The following is a 23,244-nucleotide window of genomic DNA, read 5'->3' on the forward strand; positions in this document are numbered from 1 at the left end:
CTGTAGACATATGCAAGGGTCTTTGGTGACATACCAAAAACTTAATGAAGTAGAGCCACTGGCGTGCCTTCTTCATGATTGCATCAATGTGTTGGGCCCAAGATAGATCCTCTGAGATGTTGACGCCCAGGAACTTGAAGCTGCTCACCCTTTCCACCGCTGACCCCTCAATGAGGACTGGTGTGTGTTCTCCTGACTTCCCTTTCCTGAAGTCTATAATCAGTTCCTTGTTCTTGCTGACGTTGAGTGCGAGGTTGTTGTTGTAACATCTTTCTCACTCCTGTACACCTCCTCATCGCCATATAAGATTCTGCCAACAACGGTGGTGTCATCAGCGAATGTGTAGATGAATGTTTGAGCTGTGCCTAGCCACACAGTCATGAATGTAGAGAGAAGTTCAAACTCTACAGAGTCAAGCACGGTCCAGCCCAAGTGCCGTACTGAGGGATGACCGTATCTTTGGAAGCATTGTCTATTGGATGAGATGTAACCCTCTGCCCCTTCTCCCCATTTCTACTGGGTTTCCATTGCATTACTTCAAGGAAGGAAAGAAGGGGGGGGGGTAGAGGGTTCCCTTCACTCTCCTGGACAATATGTATCCCTCAACCATCATCATCAAAGGATGGATGATCTGGACGTTACCATACAGCTGGTGTGGGAGGGAGCCTACTGTGTACAAATTGTTCCCTCTAGTACATTGACCACACTTCAGAAGTACCTGGTTACTCGTACACTGCACTGAGGAATCCTTTGATTGTGAAAGGCATTATATATATGTAGGTCTTATGAGTACAGGCAACCCCAGTGTAACAGAGGGTAATGATAATTTGCTCTCACAGACTCTGTGTGTCAATTTTTATTTTATTTTCAGCTTTTGTTTCTTGACGCATGCACAGAAGATGCGCCTTTGTGTTACGGAAAATCGCGACACCGATGACTTTCTGGGAATGCAACCCAGTTATAACACGGGGTGTCCAATTTGTATGGAGAGATTTCAACTTGCCTGGTGAAGCTGCAGTACAGGAATATTTGGTTGCTGAACAACAAAAACTCATGCAAAACACATTGACAGAGCTGAGCCGCCTCTCAAGCGGCAGATCAGATCGAAGCTCTGTAGTCCTGGCACATTTAGTCGCAAGATATAACTGCAGCAGGGAAAATTGTTGAAAATGTTCCCCCATGCGAAATGCCTTGTAACATAAAGGCTCCTTATAAATGCAATATTTTGTTATAATCAGTCTGTGTTTGGTAACCATGTACCAGGGGCCTTGAAAATCCCAGCTTCAATCTCTGTTCAGACCCTGCTTTATCTGATCCTGGCAACTTCCAGCATGAGCTGGGCCAGCGATACCTGCAAGAGAATCATTATGTTTTAGGGTCATATCGTAAAGCATTGGCATGTGGTTTGTAGTTGCTATGGTAACAGTTATTGCAGTCAGATTGTAAACATCTGGTGGAATTTAACACCGAGGTGGTGATCTGTGAAATTCCCAGCTACCTACCTGGGCCTGGTTATCTGTTAACTGGTTTGGAAAGCACCAGTTCGCCAGTAAATTAAGGAACTCCTGAGGCTTTGCTGTTGCCGGTGATGACAGATCAGGAAAATGCCTCTCGGGATCTGTGTCCAATAAACCTCGCAACAACTGGGCATGAGAGGGGTAGGAATAACAAGTGAGTTCCTCCTCATTGAGCAGGCTCAAGGTAACAGGCAGGATTAGGATCAAGATTTCTTTTGTTGCTGTCTATAGTTAAAAGTACCTGTTGGAAGTCTCCTTACTGGTTGCATCATGGTCTGGGATGGCAATCCGAATGCGCAGAAATGTAAGAAGCTGCAGAGAGTAGTGGAGTCTGCATCACGGGCACATCCCTCCCCACCATCGGTAGTACCTACAGGAGGTGCTGCCTCAAGAAGGCAACATCTATCATCCCCACCATCCAGGCCATGCCATCTTCTTGCAGCTACCATCAGGCAGGAGGTACAGAAGCCTGAAGTCCCACACCACCAGGTTCAAGAACAGCTACTTCCCTTCAACCATTTGGTTCTTGAACCAACCGGCACAACCCTAATCACTGCAGTTTAACAACACTATGACCACTTCGCACTAAAATGGACTTTTTTTGTTCTAATTGTGTTCTTTCTTGTAAAAATTGTGCATAATTTATGTTTAATTTATGTTTTTCTTGTGAATGCTGCTTATATGATGTTATGTACCTGTGATGCTGCTGCAAGTAAGCTTTTCATTGCCCCTGTTCATATGTGTACTTGTGCATGTGACGATAAACTCGACTTTGACTTTGAAAGTGAGGAAACTGAAGATTTTGGAGAAGATTTGGCAACTCCAAAGTGGGTAACCACAAAGTGCTGTGGACCATCAGCAGCACCACAAATGTAACCTTGTGGTCCCAGCATATCCCTTCCTCCACCATTATAATCAAGCCAGGGGATCAACACTTGTTCAGCCAGAAGTGTGTGCTGGGAGCACCTCCAGGAGTCCATAAAAATGAGGAGGTGTCAGCCTGGCGAAACTGCAGTCAACATAAAGAGCATGCAGTAGAGAGACATGAGTGATCTCACAACCTGCAGATCAGATCAAAACTCTGCGGCCCTATTCCGTCTGGTGCTGAGTGGTGGAGGGCAACTTCAGAGGTAACAAGGGGAGACTCCAAGAACATCCCCATCCTGAACAATGTTAGGGCCCAGCATGTCATAGAGTTATACAGTATGGAAACAGGCCCTTCGGCCCAACTTGTCAATGCCGACTAACATGTCTGTCCGAGCTAGTCCCATTTGCCTGCATTTGGCCCATATTGCTCTAATCCTTTCCTATTCATGTACCTGTCCAACTGTCTTTTAAACATTGTAATTGTCCCTGCCTCTGCCACTTCCTCTGGCAGCCCGTTCCATAGACCCACCGCCCTCTGCGTGAAGAAGTTGCCCCTCAGGTCCCTTTTAAGTCTTTCCCCTCTCACCTTAAACCTGTGCCCTCTAGTTTTAGACTCCCCCACCCCGGGAAAAAAAAGTCTGTGACTCTATAAGTTCACTCCTCAGCCTCCAGGGAAAACAGTCCCAGCCTATCCAGGATCTTATAACTCAAGCCCTCGAGTCCATGTGTGTGCTGAAGAAAAGGCTGAAGCATTTGCAATCATGTTCAGCCTTAAGTGTTGGATGGAGAGTCCATCTCATGTCCCTCCTGACTTCCCCACCTTTATGGAAGTCAGCTGTCAGCCAATGTGATTCACTCTGTATGAAATGACTGAGTGCACTGGATACAGTGAAGGCAATGGCAACCAAACATCCCAGCTGTGGTACTGAAGACCTGCCCTCCATAACACATTGTGTCTCCAGCCAAGCTGTTCCAATCCAGTTACAACACTGGCATCTACTCAACAATGTGGAAAATTGCCCAGATGAATCCTGTATACAAAAAAGCAGGACAAATCCAATCCGGTTAATTAGTCACAGAGTTATACAGCACAGAAACAGGCCCTTCAGCCCAACTTGTCCATGCTGACCAAGTTGTGTACTTGAGCTACTCCCATTTGCCTGTGTTTGGCCCATATCCCTCTAAACCTTTACTATCCATGTACCTGTCTATGTCTTACAAATGTAACTGTACCCACCTCTACAACTTCCTCTGGCAGCTCGTTCCATATACCCACTACCCTCTGTGTGAAAAAATTTCCCCTCAGGTCTCTCAAATTTTTTCCCTCTCATCTTCAACCCATGCCCTCTAGCTTTAGACTCCCCAACCCTGGGAAAAAGACTGTGACCATTCAATTTGACCATGGCATGGGCAGTACTAGCACGAGGCACGTACTCACCAATAACCTGTTCACCAATGGTTTTTCCAGGACCATTTGGCTCCAGATCTCATCACAGCCTTGGTTCAGACATGGACCAAAGAGCTGAATCCTGGAGGTGAACGGTAACTGCTCGCGATATCAAGACAGCACTTGGACTGAGTATGGATGAAGGTACACAGATGAAACTGAAAGTCATGGGCATCAGAAGGCAAACACTCCGATGGCTGGAGTCAAATCTTGCACAAAGGAAGGAGGCCAATCACCCCAGCCCCAGGACAATAGGAGACCGTAAGATATAGGAACAGAATTAGGCCATGGAGCCCATCGAGTCTGCTCCACCATTCAGTCATGGCTGAATTTTTACTCAACCCCATTCTCCTGCCTTCTCCCTGTAACCTTTAATCCCCTTACCAATCAAGAACCTATCAATCCCTGCCTTAAATACACCCAATGACTTGGCCTCCACAGCCCCCTGTGACAACGAATTCCACAGACTCACCACCCTCTGGCTGAAGAAATTCCTCCTCATCTCAGTTCTGACGGGACGTCCCTTTATTCTGAGGCTCTGCCCTCGGATCCTAGACTCTCCCACTGATGTCACCCTCTCCATGTCCACTCTATCCAGCCCTTTCAATATTCGTAGGTTTCAATGAAGCCTCAAACGCTCCTCATACGTTAAGCCTTTCGTTCCCGGGATCATTCTTGTGAACCTCCTCTGGATCCTCTCCAGGGCCAGCACATCCTTCCTTACTCCTCAGGGCAGTGTCAAGGCCCAACCATTTTCAGCTGCTTCATCAACCATCTTCCTTCCACCATAAGTGGAGATAACTAATTATATTCACAACTCCTCATGTAGCCCACAAAAGTGCCAGGCAATGATCATCTCCAACAAGAAAGGACCTAACTCCCAATCCTTGAACATTCAGTGGTATTACCATACCACCATCAACATTCTGGGAGGTCAGTATCGCCCAGAAACTTGACTGGACTAGCCACGTAGATACCATGGCTACGAGAGCAGGTCTCAGTCTGGGGTATCCAGCGGTGACTGAGTGGTCTAAGGCGCTGGATTAAGGCTCCAGTCTCCGGAGGTGTTGGTTCGAATCCCACCACTGCCATTGGGTGTATACCTATTACACCCAATATCACCTGTTAGGGCAGGCACGGTAGTGTAGCGGTTAGCGTAACGCTATTACAGCACCAGTGACCCAGGTTCAATTCGGGCCACTGTCTGTAAGGAGTTTGTACGTTCTCCCCGTGTCTGCGTGGGTTTCCTCCGGGTGCTCCGGTTTCCTCCCACATTCCAAAGATGTACAAGTTAGGAAGTTGTGGGCATGCTATGTTGGCGCCAGAAGCATGGCGCCACTTGCGGGCTGCCCCCAGAACACTCGATGCAAAAAGATGCATTTCACTGTGTGTTTCAATGTACATGTGACTAATGCTTCTCCAAGGCCTTTCCACCATCTACAAGCCACAAGCCAGGAGTGTGATGGAGTGTTCTCCACTTGCCGGGAGGAGTCCAGTTCCAACAACTCTCAGGACGTCCAGGACTATAAGCGACCAGTTTGATTTGGCATCCCGATAACCACTCTCAGCACTCCCTCCCTCCACCACCAGCAGACAGTGGCTGTAGTGTGCACCATCTATAACATTCACAGGCAAATCCAACAACATCTCCAAACCTGTGACAAGAGCAGCAGGCACATTGGGACACCAAGCTTCAGGTTCTTCTCCAAGTCACACCCTTGGAAATATATCACAGGTCCTTCATCTTCATTGGATTTAAACCCTGGAACTCCTTCACGAACGACACCGTGAGGACACCTTCACCAGGAGGACTGGAGCAGTTCAAGAAGTTGATTCTCCACCAGCTTCTCAAGGGCAATATTGGACAGACAATATACATGCCAGTAATTTAAATCTGTGCTAACTTATGCTTGTAATGTTTGTAATGTACTGTGCTGCTGCTGTATAAAGCTAGTTCTCATGGTAGTTATACCTGGTTATGACTGCCTGTGACAACAACAAACTTGAACTTGAAGTCGCTGGTGACTCACAGATCCCAAAAATGACGACAAAAACGGACGCTGCCTGTATGGAGTTTGTGTGTTCTCCCTGTGACTGTGTGGGTTTCTTCCGGGTGCTCCGGTTCCCTCCCGCATCCCAAAGCCGTGCATTTCGGTAGGTTAATTGGCCGCTGTAAGTTGCCCCTAGCGTGTCGGTGAGCGGTAGAATCTGGGGGGAGTTGATGGGAATGTGGGAGAATAAAGTGGAATTAGTGCAGGATTAGAGTCAGAGAGTCATAGAGCACTACAGCACAGAAACAGGCCCTTCAGCCCACCTAGTCCATGCCGACCTGGTCTTCTGCCCAGTCCCATCTACCTGCACCGGGACCATATCCCTCCAAACCCCTCCCATCCAAACTTCTCTTAAGTGTTACAATTGAACCCACATCTACCACTTCCACTGGCAGCTCGTTCCACACTCACACCATCCTCTGAGTGAAGAAGTTCCCCCTCAGATTCCCCTTAAATGTTTCACCTTTCACCCTAAACCTGTGGAGGCCGTATCTCAAATAGCAATGAGTCGGAGTACAGGAGGGAGATAGAGAGCTTACTGGAATGGTGTCATGACAACAACCTTTCCCTCGATGTCAACAAAACAAAAGAGCTGGTCATTGACTTCAGGAAAGGGGGCAGTGTACATGCACCTGTCTACATGAATGGTGCTGAGGTTGAGAGGGTTGAGAGCTTCAAGTTCCTGGAGTGAACATCACTAACAGCCTGTCCTGGTCAAATCACGTAGATGCCATGGCCAAGAAAGCTCCAGTGCCTCTACTTCCTCAGGAGGCTAAAGAGATTCAGTTTGTCCCCTTTGACTCTCACCAACTTTTATCGATGCACCATAGAAAGCATCCTATCTGGATGCATCATGGCTTGGTACGGCAACTGGTCTGCCCAGGACCACAAAAAACTGCAGAGTTGTGGACACAGCCCAGCGCATCACAGGCACCAGCCTCCCCTCCTTGGACTCTTGTCTTTACCTCTTGCTGTCTTGGTGAAGCAGCCAGCATAATCAAAGACCCCACCCACCCAGATCATTCTCTATTCTCTCCTCTTCCATCAGGTAGAAGATACAGGAGCCTGAGGGCATGTACCACCAGACTTAAGGACAGCTTCTACCCCACTGTGATAAGACTATTGAACGGTTCCCTTATACAATGAGATGGACTCTGACCTCACGATCTACCTTGTTGTGACCTTGCACCTTATTGCACTGCACTTTCTCTGTAGCTGTGACACTTTACTCTGCACTGTTAGTTTTTACCTGTACTACATCAATGCACTCTGTACTAACCCACTGTAGCTGCACTGTGTAATGAATTGACCTGTACAATTGGTATGCAAGACAAGTTTTTCACTGTACCTCGGTACAAGTGACAATAATAAACCAATACCAATACCAATAATCTCACCCAACCTGAGGGGAAAAAGCCTGTATGCATTCACTCTATCTATACCCCTCATACTTTTGTATACCTCTACTCCCCTCATTCCTCTGTGCTCCAGGGAATAAAGTCCTAACCTATTCAACCTTTCCCTATAACTCAGGTCCTCAAGTCCCGGCAACATCCTTGTAAATTTTCTCTGCACTCTTTCCTTATTGATATCTTTCCTGTAAGTAGGTGACCAGAACTGCTCACAATACTCCAAATTCAGCCTCACCAATGTCTTGTACAACTTCAACATATCATCCCAACTCCTGTACTCAGTGCCCTGATTTATGAAGGCTAAAGTTGCAAAAGCTCTCTTTACGACCTTATCTACCTGTGACGTCACTTTCAAGGAATCATGGATCAGTATTCCTGGGTCCCTTTGTTCTACCACACACCTCAGAGCCCTACCATTCATTGTGTAAGTCTTACCCTGGTTTGTCCTCCAAAGTGCAACACCTCACACTTGTCTGCATTAAATTCCACCTGCCATTTTTCAGCCCATTTTCCCAGCTGGTCAAGATCACACTGCAAGCTTTGATAGCCTTCCTCGCTGTCCACTACACCCCCAATCTTGGTGTCATCCACAAATTTGCTGATCCAGTTTACCACATTATCATCTAAGTCATTAATGAATGTAAATTAGTGTAAATGGGTGGTTGATGGTCGACATGAACTTGGTGGAGAGAGAGAGATGTGGAGACACAAGAGACTGCAGACGCTGGAATCTGGAGCAACAAACAATCTGCTTGAGGAACTCAGTGGGTCAGGCAGCGTCTGTGGATGGAAATGGAAAGAACCATAGAACCATAGAACAATACAGCACAATACAGGCCTTTCAGCCCACCATGTTGTGCCGACCTTCAAACCACTCCTAAGACTATCTAACCCCTTCCTCCCACATATCCCTCTATCTTAAATTCCTCCATAAGCTTATCTAACAACCTCTTGAACTTCCCCAACGTATCAGCCTCCACCACCACCCCAGGTAGCGCATTCCATGCACCAACCACTCTCTGGGTGAAAAACCTCCCTCTGACATCACCCTTGAACTTCCCACCCATTACCTTAAAGCCATGCCCTCTTGTATTGAGCATTGGTGCCCTGGGAAAGAGGCGCTGGCTGTCCGCTCTATCTATTCCTCTTAATATTTTGTACACCTCTATCATGTCTCCCCTCATCCTCCTTCACTCCAGTGAGTAAAGCCCTAGCTCCTCTAGTCTCTCCAAAGGAATTCCAAAGCTCAGGTTCTTGGCAGCTCAACGTCAGTCATGTCCACCTGCAGAGAGGAACAAACCCATCCGCCCTCCAGGACTGGGAGAAGGGTTACTCACTGACCTGGCTGTGAAATGTAAGTTTACTGTAATTAGGGATCATTAGTCACTTTTTGTTTCCAATCTGAAAACCCATTTTACTTCTCCAGATTTTATACTAAAAGATATTGCAGGATATATTGGACTTTAAGAAAATCCCTGGCAAATTCAAAAGAAATCAGTAAACAGGAATGAAAATTAGTAGCTCCTGAGAGAATGAGCAGTTCCTCAGAAGTAAAAGAACAGTCAAGCTAAATGACCATCCAATTTCATTACCTGGCTTATAGACACCACTTTCACTGAAGCTCGACATTACACACCCCAGATGGTTGTAAAACAAAATTAAATTAAATTCCATACCAAAATTCAATGCATTGCCTCAGCTGTACAGGGTATTGGTCAGAGCTCATTCAGGTTACTGCGTTCCAAGCTGTAGAGGGTGTAGAGGGTTCATCAGAATGTCGTAGATACAATGGAGCCAGCGTGCAATTCCCTGAGTGTAGGAGCTGAAACAGTGATGAATGTTAGTTAGCTAGTGTCCTAGTCAATGCTTATCTCTGAATTAAAATCAGTAGAACAGATGTACAGAATAAAATACTGTGGTAGACGGGAATCTTGGTAAGACATTGCTGGGCTGAAGTTACAATACTGCTTCTGTCTCCACAGACTCTGGCTGACAAGCTGAGCATTTGCAGTGCTTCTGGTTGCATGTCATTGGGCCTCCCATCCCCGTTCCCATAGCAACCTGTCTGTCCTCGGCCTTCTCCACTGCCAAAGTGAAGCCAAACACCAAACTAGAAGAACAGCGCTTCATATCCGGCTTGGGTAGTCTACAACCCAATGGTATGAACATCGAATTCTCCAATTTCAGGTAACCCACTCTCCCTGTGTTGTTTTCCACTCCCACCACTCCAGCCAGGCTCTCTCTCCACTCGTTCACTCCTTTGCCATCTCTCCCCCCCGCCCCCACCAACCATGACTGAGACTCATTACCCTCCACCACCTAGTTCCATCTTTCCATCACCCACAAACCTTTCTACCTGGGTTTCTTGTCCCTTGGTTCACCTTTCCTATCCCTTTCCCCACCTGGCTCTATCTGCCCCTCATCCCCTCCTCACCTGGTTCCACCCATCACCTGCCAGCCTCTGTCTCACGCCTCCCTTTCACTTCAATGTACCAACTATCTTCCCTCTACTCTTGGTCAAGATGCAGGGTCTCAACCTGAAACACTGACAATCCAGTTGCCTCCACAGATGCTGCCTGACCCACTGAGTTCCTCCAGCTGTTTATTTTTTGCTCCAGATTCCAGCATCCGCAGTCTCTTGTGTCTCCATTTCCAGTGCTTGGTGACCTCATTTATTTACTTGCTTAATTGGTTCCTCGGTGTGCACGCACAGTTACCTGGTTTCCCCCCCCCCACCCCCACCACCGCCCCAGGCATGCACTGTTACCCTGTTCCCTCACCCTCAGGCTGTCAGGCATCCTGGTTGTGAAAGGTGCAAGAGAAATTCATTCTATCTTTTACAAGGCTGCTTGACTCAATAATAACCAATTGTTTCCAAGTTACAAAGCTCAGACCATGAGATTTCACACACAATTACTCCTTGTCCCTGATGGAATAAAAAGTGCACAGAGGTCTGTTTAGGGCAAACACACAATTTTATTTAAATCGGTAAATTTGTTTATTATTGTCACATGTACTGAGGTGCAGTGAAAAACCTTGTTTTGCATGCCATCCATACAGATCATTTCATTACATCAGTGCATTGAGGTAGTACAAGAGAAAACAATAACAGAATGCAGAATAAAATATTACAGTTACAGAAAAAGTGCAGTGCAGGCAGACAATAAGGTGCAAGGTCATAACAAGGTAGATTGTGAGGTCAAGAGTCCATCTTATCGTACTAGGGAACTGTTCAGTAGTCTTATAACAGCAGGATAGAAGCTGTCCTTGAGCCTGGTGGTATGTGCTTTTAGGCCTGATGGGAGGGTGGAGAAGAGGGAATGTCTGGGGTGGGAGGGGTCTTTGATTATGTTGGCTGCTTTACTGAGGCAGCGAGAAGTGTAGACAGAGTCCATGGAGGCGGGCCTGGTTTCCGTGATGTGCTGAACCATGTCCACAGCTCTCTGCAGTATCTTGCCGTTTATATCTGTTGTCAGTGATTAATGCTTTTATGTGTTTCTGCTTTCATGAAAAAATCATTTTCGAAAGATGCGCTGTGTGATTGTGGACCACTCCCTCTGCTCACAAGTCACATGACCATTCTCCATCCATCCCTCTGAGTTTTTCTGCCTCTTGGATGATAGGCAGTCCATGTTGCATGTAAGAATCCATCCCAATTCAGGCGTGGGATGCTACTTGGCAGGTAATGTTCATGTCTACAAAAATATGATAATGATTCTCCCTCATAAGAAGTCCCTCAGCATGCTGGGGGTGAGTGTCAGCATTGACCAAAATTGTAACTGAACCTGACTATATATTCTTATCTATATTTATGATTTGGATGAGAATGCAGGTGGCATGGTTGGTAAGTTCGCGGATGATACCAAAACTGGAGGTATAGTGGACAGTGAAGAAGGTTGTCTAAGGTTACAACAGGATCTCAATCAACTGGGAAAGTGGGCCAGGGAATGGCAGGTGCAAGTGCAAAATGTGGCTTTTTGGGAAGTTAAACCAGGGCAGGACACACAGAGTAAATGGTAGGGCCCTGGAGACTGTTGTAGAACAGAGCCACCTAAGGGTAAAGGTAGATAGCTCCCCAAAAGTCGTGACACAGGTGGACAGGGTTGTGAAGAAGGCATTCGGCACACTTGTCTTCAGCAGTGAGGCCACTGAGTACAGGAGTTGTGCTGTCATGTTGCAGCTGTACAAGACATTGGTGAGACCGTGTTTGGAGTATCTGGTGCAGTTCTGGTTGCCTAGCTATAGGGAGGACGTCATTGAGGCAGAAAGGATTCACAAGGATGTTGCTGGGACTGGAGGGCTTGAGTTATGGGGAGAGGCTGGGTGGGCTAAGGCAGCAAGGAAGCTGAGGTGTAACCTTTTAGAGGTTTATAAAATCACGAGGAGCAGAGATAAGGTGGATGGTCACAGATTTTCCCCCAGGGTAGGGAAGTCTAAAACTAGAGGGCATAGATTTAAGGTGAGAGGGAATAGTTTTAAGGGGACCTGAGGGGCAAGTTTTTCACACAGAGGGTGGTGAGTATATGGAACGAGCTGCCAGACGAAGTGGTAGATGTGGGTACAGCTACATTGTTGAAAATACATTTGTATAGATAGATGGATAGGAAAGGTTGGAGGGGCATGGGCCAAATGCAGGCAGAATCAGAATCAGAATCAGATATATTATCACCAACACACGACATGAAATGTGTTGTTCTACTGCAGCAGTACAGTGCAAAGACATAAAATCTATCAATTACCAAAATAAATAAATAGTGCAAAAAAAGGGAATAATGAGGTAGTGTTCGTGGGTTCATGGATCGTTCAGAAATCTGATGACGGAGGGGGAGAAGCTGTTCCTGAATCATTGAGTGTGGGTCTTCAGGCTCCTGTACCTCCTCCCCAATGGTGGTAATGAGAAGAGGGCATGTCCCGGGTGGTGAGGGTCCCAAATGAGAATAACAGATGGGATTATCTCAGGTAGGCACCTGGGTTGGCATGGACAGGTTGGGCAGAAGGGACTGTTTCCTCGCTGGATAATGCTATGACTCAACGAGACACAAGTAGGAAGTGTGATGGTCACTTGCCTGGATTAGGGTAACCCTAGCAACACTCAAGAAGCTCAGCGCCATTCAGTACAAAGCAGCCTGCTTGACCCACCATTGGCAGCCAAGACCTAGATTCTATAACTTCACTGGTTCCTGATATGTCTGTCCTCCTTTAAGAATCTCCTTAAGAACTACTTTACACCTGAACACATATACCCCAGAGTTCAAATTTATTTTATAATTGGTCTAGATCGAAGGAGCAGCATGTTTGAGAATTTCCAAATAAATGTTAAAAATGCAAATCATCGAAAGCAATCCATCCTGTGTGTAGTGCCTGCCGCACACACAGAGCACTGCTAGGGATGCTTATCTGATTGTTAATAGCTTTCCAATATAAAGGAGAAGTATGATTGCCTCATAAAACTAATCTGCTATCCGTGGTGATGTTAATATTGTACGTTATAGACTCAAAGGTATATAAATCCTACTATTAATTATTGTCTTACTTTAACAACACTCTGGAGAGATGGGATTTGTACAAGGGAGAGACTTACTTGAAACCGTACCTGTAATTTACTTCCAGTAATACTCCCATATGTAACAGAGTAAATTTCAGACTTGCTTGATGGGTGATCGAATGGTATTTTCTCGAGCTGGTGGCATGTTGTCACAGGACCTTGACCAAATTGAGAAATTTGAGTGCATTAATGAATCAATGTAAATTACTTTGATTTCATTACTTCTGAAATTCACCATGACAGCTGTCGTATAGTCCAACTGGAAACATTGCATTTCATTAACAGCTCCTGTGGCTAATAAAGTAATTGATGCATTTCGCTGAATTAAAAGCTACCAAGATCTGCATGTAACTTAATTAAAATAATTTCCATATGTTTTCCTATGTGATTGCAATGGGCATGAAAGATCCTTGCTCGTCTGAGACTCCAGGTATTGGGTATTGATTGCTGAACCTTGGAATTGACTGTGCAAAGTTGCATGAATTCAGATCATAGTTCAGCCTTAAATTTCATGCACACCCGGTTACCTACAGAGACTAAAAGCTTGAACGATCTTAATTGGACCTTGCTGTATTGTTTCTCAACCCAACCAGCTCTCACACTTGCCTGGGTTCTGCCTTAGGGGAGAGCAGGAAGAGAGTTTGCAGCTGGCAAGTATTAATTCCAGTGATTATCCCACATTTGTAGTTATTAACTCTGCCCCCAATAATTATCTTGCATTAATCTCCATGAGAATGTGTAGTTTTCCACATTCATTCATGGGATGAAGACATTACTGCCAAGGCTATTTATTATCCAATCCCGATTGCCTTTGTGACGGTGCTAGGATGCTGCCCCCTTGAACTGCTGAAGTCCTTCTGGAGAGGGTGATCCCGCTGCACTGCTGGATAGGGAATTCCAGGATTTTGATCCAGCAACAATGAAGGAACCGTAATATACTTCCAAAAAAAAGCAAACCAGCCTCCCCTCCACTGATTCCGTCAACACTTCCCACTGCCTCGGTAAAGCAGCCAACATCATCAAGGACCTCTCCCACCCCAGACATTCTCTCTTCTCCCCTCTCCTGTTAGGCAGAAGATGCAGAAGCTTGACAACACGTACCACCAGGCTCAAGGACAGCTTCTATCCCATGGTGATCAGACTCTTGAATGAACCTCTCGTACGATAAAGACAAACTCTTGATTTCACAATCCACCTCGTCGTGGCCCTTGCACTTTATTTGTCTGCCTGCACTTTCTCTGTAACCATAACATTATAGTCGGCATTCTGTCTTCCTTTTTACAACCTCAATGTACTTATGAATGGAATGATCTGGACACAAGCAAAAGCTTCTCACTGTATCTCAGTATACACGGGACAATAATGAACCATCCCACCAAAAAGGATGGTGTGTGTCTTGAAGTGAGCCAACGGGTCGGAGTATTCCTTGTGGGCACGAGAGACGGCAGACGCTGGAGTCTGGAGCAACAAACAATCTGCTGCGGGAACTCAGCGGGTCGAGCAGCGTCAAGTATCCCCGGTGCCTGCTGCCCTTGTCTGTCACGGTGGTGGAGATGCTGTCGGAGTGGCTTCGGCAAGTAAGTGCAGTGTGTTTTGTAGCTGGTGCCCACTGCAGCCGCTGTGCGCCATCGGAACAGAGAATGAAAGTTTAGGGGAGTGGATGGGGAACTTTGTCCTGGATGGCATTGAACTTCTTGGAGCTCCATTCATGCTGGTAAGTGGAGATGACTCCATCGTGGTCCTGAAACGTGCCTTGTAGATGGAAGGAAGGCAAAGTGGTACACGGAACAAGGGTAAGCCTGTAATCATAGCTACACATAGACTGGGCAAACCGAGGTAGCATTAACAGCATGGAAGGCAAACTTATGAAGTGCATAAGAGATGCTTTTCTTAATCAGTATGTTGAAGAGCCAACAAGGGAACAGGCTACTTTATATCTAGTGTTATGAAATGAGAAAGGGTTAATTGATGAACCAGAATTTAAGAGACATTAAGGGAATAGTAATTGCTATTGGTATTGGTTTATTATTGTCACTTGCACCGAGGTACAGTGAAACACTTGTCTTGCGTACTGATCCTACAGGTCAATTCATTACACAGTGCATTGAGGTAGTACAGGGTAAAACAATAACAGAATACAGAGTAAAGTGTCACAGCTACAGGGGAAGTGCAGTGCAGGTAGACAATAAGGTGCAAGGTCAACAAGGTAGATTGTGAGGTCAAGAGTCCATCTCAGCATATAAGGGAAGCGGTCAATCGTCTTATCACCGTGGGATAGAAGCTGTCCTTGAGCCTGGTGGGACGTGCCCTCAGGCTCCTGTATCTTCTGCCCGATGGGAGGGGGGAGAAGAGAGAATGACCCAGATGGGTGGAGTCTTCGATTATGGTGGCTGCTTCACCAAGGCAGCGAGAGGTTGCCTAACATGATAGAATTGATTGATCCTTGAATATCACTGGCAACCTCACCTGGTCCCTTCACACTGATGCGGTGATCAACAAAGCACGTCAGCGTATTTACTTTCTTAGGCATCTGAGAAGATCCAACATGTCCACAAGGATTTTCTCTCAGACTTCTTGTGCTATAGAAAGTATCCTGACAGGTTGCATCTCAGCCTGGTGTGGCAACTGCTCTGCTTTTGACTGTTGGAACCTGCAGTGAGTGGTAAACACTTCCCAGTCCACCACAGGTTCGTCACTTCCTTCCATCCAGTCCATCATCACCGTGCATTGCTTCAGGTAGGCTAGTGGTATCGTCAAGGGTGCCTGTCACCCTGGCCATTCCCTTTCTCTCTTCTAATCTTCTGGGGGAAGATACAGGTGCTTGAACACCCGGATATCCAGACTCAAGAACAGCTTCTTCCCCACTGCTGTCGGACTTCCGAACCAATCACCTCTTTCACATCCCCTTCCTGTGCTCTTAATTCTACATCTATCAGTTATTCTCTTACCGTCACTTCAGCATTTCCTTTTGCACTACTTCAGATTGTGCGACAATTGTTTGCACCATTCTGCTGTCTTGCGCTCGTCATTGTATTTACTGTTAGCATTTACTATCACCATGTACACTGTTTACTCTGTGAGCTTCATGCAAGCAAGGAATTTCATTGCACCCTCGTGTATATGACAATAAACTAATTTAATCAAATCTAATTAATTTTATATAACATTGAAAGTAATTTAGTTCAAACTGAAAAAAGGATCTTGAATCTAAATAAAAGAGACTCCAAGTTCTCATCCTTCTCCCATTTTGACCTGCTGCACTAGCCCAGTGAGAACCAGTTTAAGCTTGAAGAACAGCTCCTCATCTTTCCTCTGGGCACATTGCTGCCTTCAGGGTTCCATATTGAATTCAACGATCTCAGGTTCATATATCAGAACAGGTCAGTACTGCTGCAAAGTTAAGTAGAGTCATAGAGTTATGTAGCATGGAAACAGGCCCTGGTCCATGCCGACCAAGGTGCCCCATCCAAGCTAGTCCCATTCGCCAGCATTTGGCCCATAACCTTCTAAACCTTTCCTATCCATGTGCCTGTCCAACTGTCTTTTAAAATGACTTGGACTAAATTTATTGGCAACACAAAGATGGGTAAGAAAATGTGAAAAGGGCAAAAAGTGGCTACAGATAGGAGATAGGTTAAGTGAGTGAGTGAAGATCTGGGCAGATGGCATATAATATGGGAAAATATGAAATTGTCCAGTTTTTCTGGAAAAATAAATTTAAGAATCCTATTATCTAACTAAATGGTAAGAGACTGCGGAGTCATGAGACACTGAGGCGTCAGCATACCCCCATTTCATCTGTAATATTAACTCCGTTTTCTGTCTCCACAGACACTGCCTGACCTGCTGGGCACTGCCAACATTCTCCTTGTGGTTTCACTTCTCTGCAACAGCTGACCTGCATTTTACATGACCCTTTGTTTTCTTGCTCTCTTTAACAGCCCTCATTAATCTATCAACCAGACAGCTTGTAAACGGCATATCACCTATCGGACATACGGGTTCTGATGAAGGATCTTGGACCTGAAATTTCTCTCATGGTGATGTTATCATGTAGAGCACAGAAGGCCAACCACTTCCATGCTGACCTTTTGTCCATCTACCCTAATCCCTCTCGCTGCATTAGGTCCGTATCCTTCTATGCCTTGCCTATCTAGGGGTCGCTTAAACGTATGTGATTCCATCACCTCCTCTGGCAGTGAGTTCCAGATATCAACCACCCTCTGTGGAAAACTTTCCCCTCGAATCCCCTTTAAAGCTCCTTCCCCTCATCTTAAACCTGTGCCCTCTTACCATGAGAAAACGATTTTATCTTCCTTGTCGATGCCTCTGATACTTTTAAATACCTTTATCAAGTCACCCCTCAGGCTCCTGTGTAAACATGCACAGCCTATGTAATCTCTCCCCTTACCTGGAGCCCTCCAGTCCAGGCAACATCCTGGTGAATCTCCTCTGCACTCTCTCCAGCACAACCACATCCTTCCTGGAGGAACAGCACCTCATTTTCCATCTTGGAACCTTGCAGCCTAATGGCATGAACATTGAATTCTCCCACTTTAGGTAATCCCCACCCCCCACTTCTCCACAACCACCCCCCCCCCCCCCCCCCCCACCAACCACGCTTCTTCTTCCCTTTCCTGGCCTCTTTTTTCGCTCTCTCTCCTTACCTTTGACCCATCCCCCAGTGGACCTGCTCTCCCCACCTCCCCCACACCTGCCCATCACTATCTCTTACCTACATCTACCCATCACCACCCTGTGCCCACCCCGACTCCCCTCTTCTGTCCACCTATCACTGCTCTGCTTTTCCCTCCTTTATATTGGGCTTCCCCTTTTCCTATCTTCAGTCCTTAAGAAGGGTCCTGACCCGAAACATTGACCGCCTGCTTTCCTCCACAGATGCTGCCTGGCCTGCTGAGCTCCTCCGGCATCATCGTGTTTTTCATCCTTCCTGTAGTCTGGTGACCAGAACTGCACAAGTGTAGACAAAGCAGTATTTTGTATAGTCACAACATAGTGTTCCAAATTCTTTTATTTTATGCCCTGACCAATGAAGGCAAGCATGCCATATGCCTTCTTCACCACCCTATCTACCTGTGTTGCCATTTTCAAGGATCTATGGACTTGAACCCCAATGTCCCCCAGTTTACTATCATTGCTTCGTACCCTACCATTTACTGAAAATTTCTTACCCATATTTGACTTCCCTAAATGCATCACCTTGCACTGTCTGGATTAAATTCCATTTGACAACACTGCACCCAATTTTCCATCTTTATTGGTCGGGGCATTGAATATAAGAGAAGACATGTTGCAGCTATAAAAAGCTTTGATTAGGCCGCACTTGGAGTATTATGTGCAATTCTGGTCACCCCATTATAGGAAAGATGTGTAAGCTTTGGAGAGGGTGCAGAAAAGGTTCACCAGGATGCTGCCTGGATTAGGAGGTATCAGCTATAAGGAGAGGTTGGACAAACTTGGATTGTTTTCTCTGGAGCATCAGAGGCTGAGGGGAGACCTGATGGAAGTTTTTAAGATTAGGAGAGGCATAGATAGGGTAGGTGGTTGGAGTCTTTTTCCCGGGATAGAAATGTCAAGTACTAGAGGACATGCATTCTAGGTGAGAGGGGGAAAGTTTAAAGGAGATGTGCAGGGCAAGTGCTTTCACACAGAGAGCGGTAGGTGCCTGGAATGGGTTGCAAGGAGGACTGGTGGAGGCAGGTGCGATAGTGGCGTTTAAGAGGCTTTTAGATAGACATGTGAACATGCAGGGAATAGAGGGATATGGATCATGTGCAGGGAATTAGTTTAATAGTGTAGCGGTTAGCGTAACGCTTTACAGCACCAGTGACCCGGGTTCAATTCCGGCCGCTGTCTGTAAGGAGTTTGTACGTTCTCCCCGTGTCTGTGTGGGTTTCCTCCGGGTGCTCCGGTTTCCTCCCACATTCTAAAGACGTACAGGTTAGGAAGTTGTGGGCATGCTATATTGGCGCCGGAAGCGTGGCAACACTTGCAGGCTGTCCCCAGAACACTCCATGCATTTCACTGTGTGTTTCAATGTACGTGTGACTAATAAAGATGTCTTATCTTACAGATATTGTGGGCCGAAGGGCCTGTTCCTGTTCTATGTTCTATATCCTACTGTAGTCTTAGACAACCTTCCTTGCTATCCATAGCACCAACAACTTTCATGTCATCTGCAAACTTACTGATCAATATCGTTTGACTTGTAGAGTGTTCTGATTACAAAGGCATGAGGTGTGAGTTAGCTATGGTAGACTAGGAACAATTAATACATAAGTTATAAGTAGGGAGGTTTGCTGGTGCTAGTTGGGAGGGTTTAAACTTGTGAGGCAGGGGATGGATGATAGTGCAGCTGGTGAGGAGTCAGAATCATATGTAGAAAGTAGAACAGGCCAGAGAGGTGAGAAGCATGAGAGGGCTGGGAGGTTTAACTGCATTTACTTTAATTCAAGCATCCTCACAGTTAAGATAAATGAGATGAGATGAGATTATGATATTGCAGCAATCACAGAAACAATGTTTGAGGGAAGAGCAGGACTGACGGAGCAATGTTCTGGGGTCCAGAGGTCTCAGGCGTGACAGAGTGGGGTACAGTAGGAGATGGGGTGTTGCACCACTGATCAAGAAGAGCATCGCGGTGGTACTCAGGAAGGATGTCCTGGAGGAATTGACCAATCAGGCTATTTAGAACATAGAAACATAGAAAACCTACAGCACAATTCAGGCCCTTTGGCCCACAAAGCTGTGCCGAACATGTCCCTACCCTAGAGATTACTAGGCTTACCCATAGCCCTCTATTTTTCTCAGCTCCATGTACCTATCTAACAGTCTCTTATACGACCCTATCGTATTCTCAGCTCCATGTACCTATCTAACAGTCTCTTATACGACCCTATCGTATCTGCCTCCACCACCGTTTCCGGCAGCCCATTCCACACACTCACCACTCTCTGAGTAAACAACTTACCCCTGACATCTCCTCTATATCTACTCCCCAGCACCTTAAACCTGTGTCTTGTGGCCACCATTTCAGCCCTGGGAAAAAGCATCTGACTATCCACACGATCAATGCCTCTCATCATCTTATACACTTCTATCAGGTCACCTCTCGTCGCTCCAAGGAGAAAAGGCCGAGTTCACTCAACCTGTTTTCATAAGGCATGCTCCCCAATCCAGGCAGCATCCTTGTAAATCTCCTCTGCACCCTCTCTACGGCTTCCACATCCTTCCTGTAGTGAGGCGAACAGAACAGAGCACAATATTAGGGTAGGACTTAGAAATAAGAAAGGGGTGATCACTTTGATGGGGTTATACTCTACGCCTTTCAATAGTCAGTGGGAATTGGAACAAAAGATATGTAGGGAAATCGCGGTATGGTGTAAAACCCACAGGGTTGTAGTATCACAGTGTAAGGGGCCAAGTGCATAAAATGCATTCATGAGGGGTTTTTAAAGCAGTATGTGGAGAGTCGTACTGGGGAAAGGGCTGTACTTTCTCTGCGGGAATGAGGATGGGCAAGTGATGGAAGTGTCTGTGGTGGAAGCTTTCGGAACAGGGACCATAGTTTGGTAAGTTGCAAGGCAGTTGTGGAAGAGATAACGTTGGTCCTAGAGTTAGGGTTTGGGGGAGGGCTAACGCCAACAGTATAAGACAGGACCTGGCAAGTAGATTAGGAACAGAGAGAAAAAGATAAGTAGATGGGGTTTAAACACGAGATAGTCAGTATGTGCCTGTAAGGATAAGAAGCAAAGATAAGGTTGGGGAACCTCGATTAACAAAGAAAGTTGAAGGTTTGATCAGAAGTAAGAAGGAAACATACGTCAGGTATAGGGATTTGATTTCGAGTGAGTCCTTTGAGGTATACATGGGTTGTAGGAGAGAACTTAAGAAAGAAATTAGTGGGCAAAAAGAGGACGTGAAATGGCCTTGACATGCAGGATTGAAGAGGATCATAAAACCTTTTATATATTAGGAGAAAGATGGTAGCTAGAGAAAGGGTTGTTCACCTCGGGCACCAAAGGTGAAATCTATGTGTAGAGCCAGGGGATTTGAGTGGGATACTGAGCCTACATGAATACTTCTCGTCAGTGTTCACCCGGGAGAAGGATTTGGAGGATGGAGGCTGAGGGGAGGCGAAAGCACAGGTCTTCAGTCCTGCAACTGAGATGTTGTCTGATCCCTTCCCTTCCCTTCTTCCCTGCAACCATTTAGGTCTTGAAGCAACCAGCAAAACCCTAATCACTGCAGTTTAGCAACATTATGATCACTTTGCACTAAAATGGACTTTTTTTTGTTCTAATTGTGTTCTTTCTTGTAAAAATTGTTTATGTTCATCTTTTTCTTGTGAATGTTGTGTATCTGATGTTATGTGCCTGTGATGCTGCTGCCAGTAAGTTTTTCATTGCACCTGTGCACACATTATGCATATGACAAACTTGATTTGACTTGATCCCATAGACTTTGTTGTATCCGGTGCTGTCAGTTATCTCTGGATATCACTGGATGAATTGAATTGGCTGACAATTTGCTTCTGAGATGGTGTGGGACTGAGGCGGCAGCTGAGATGGATTCTCCACCCAGACCTCTGGCTGGGCATCATCGTGAATACTTCAGCCATTTCCCTGGCACTTACATGCTGGGCCCTGACACTGTTCAGGATGGGGATGTTCCCGGAGCTTCCTCAAGCACACAATCTGTTGATTGTGAGATCACTTTGCTCTCTTACAAAGCATGTGGTAACATGTCACAGCTTCATTAGGCCAACACCTCATTTTTTAGGTATGCCTGGTGCTAATCCCAGCAACTCCCACACTTCTATGTGCCCTGTTTATCCAGATTCCCCTTAAAAGCAGATGTGATATTGGCCTCAGCTACCATATCTGAATGCAAAATCCACAATCCAACCACTCTCTGGATACAGGTTTCTTCTAAATTTCCTTTTGGATTTACTGGTGACTATTTTGTTATTAAGGCCTCTAGATTTGAAGGCCTTAAAAAGGCTTCCCAACATATCCCATTAAACCCTTAAAGATCTCCATCACGTCACTTTCTCAGCCAACTACTTTCTGGAAAATAAGTTCCGTTGTCCCACTTCTGTACAGCGTTTCTCGTCAGCTCTTAGTTCTGGGATGATGTTTGTTAATACAGTAAAACTTCGATAATCCAGTACACTCAGGGTTTCAGTGGTGCTGGACTTTCTGGACTTTTGGATGTTATTTCTATAAATCCACTAACACGCCTTTAATTCACATTTTTTTCGATGTTACCAGTATTATAATACATCTTCTGGTGAACCAGTAAGTTTAAAGGGAGCACAAGAGCTGGGGCCTCGGGGAATGGGAAGGGAATGCAGTGCAAGCCACCTGCTGAGCCAGTTGCCAAACCATCCAGTAGTGCAGCGGTTAGCGTAATGCTATTACAGCGCCAGCGACCCAGGTTGAATTCCTGCCGCCGTCTGTAAGGAGTTTGTACCTTCTCCCTGTGTCTGTGTGGGTTTCCTCTGGGTGCTCCGGTTTCCTCCCACATTCCAAAGACATACGGGTTAGGAAGTCGTGGGTATGCAATGTTGGCGCTGGAAGTGTGGCGACACTTGCGGGCTGCCCCCAGAACACTCAGCGCAAAAGATGCATTTCACTGTGTTTCTATGTACATGTGACAAATCACACATACATCTCATCTCTTGTCAGGATTTCTGAATAGTCTGATCATGGATTATCGGTGTTTTACTTTATTTTTTTGACCTTACCCATGATGATGGAGCCCAGAACGAGAGTTCAACAGCTGTGTCCCACCTTACTTTTAATCGCATAACTCACTGTCGAAGGTTTTGCTGATGTTGACAGCTCTAGGCTGACACCTGAGATGCCTCCATTGCCAGTTAAACATGGTGTGTGGGAGCAGGCTGCCTCACTAAGCTGTGCTGTGTGAGGGAGATGATCTGAGAAAAAGCAGAAGGGGTTAAAAGAGGAAAGAAAATGTAACTGTACACACACATGAATTTAAATACTTTTTAAAAAAAACAAATAATAAACAATGCCATCAGGAAAGGAAAAGCAGGAATAACAAATGGGATCCAAAGTTTTCATACTGAGATGAGAGGCAGTGACCAACTTCACAGCCTGACTCTCTGTCTGGCAACCACAGGAGGATTGAGAAAATCTGTTCACTGTATCTATTCCAACCCCTTTGAAGTTCACCAAGAATAAAAGTAACTTGGTGTTGCTTGCAGCTGAAAAAAGCTTTGGAAAGGCTGTTAAATCTGGATAGAGCTCAGTCTCTCCAATGCTTGGGTTATTTGCACCTGTCACTGAAATGAGTATTTGCATTTGAAAAGCACCTTTAATGTAGTAATGTGGGCCAATGTGCAATGTTGTCAGAAGAG

General features: G+C 45.8%; 1 long non-coding RNA gene across 1 annotated transcript in view; it reads right to left on the minus strand.

The window, feature by feature from the left end:
• Positions 1-12,994, minus strand: part of LOC127568518 (uncharacterized) — a 30,062-nt gene extending 17,068 nt beyond the window's left edge. Inside the window, exons 1-2 of the long non-coding RNA XR_007956016.1 lie at positions 12,888-12,994; positions 8,971-9,116 (exon numbers count right to left, since the gene is read on the minus strand). This is a non-coding gene — a long non-coding RNA (uncharacterized LOC127568518). The remainder of the gene's footprint in view (positions 1-8,970; positions 9,117-12,887) is intronic.
• Positions 12,995-23,244: the final 10,250 nt, after the last annotated feature.

The sequence above is a fragment of the Pristis pectinata genome, chromosome 1 (assembly GCF_009764475.1).
Source record: "Pristis pectinata isolate sPriPec2 chromosome 1, sPriPec2.1.pri, whole genome shotgun sequence".
Taxonomy (NCBI): domain Eukaryota; kingdom Metazoa; phylum Chordata; class Chondrichthyes; order Rhinopristiformes; family Pristidae; genus Pristis; species Pristis pectinata.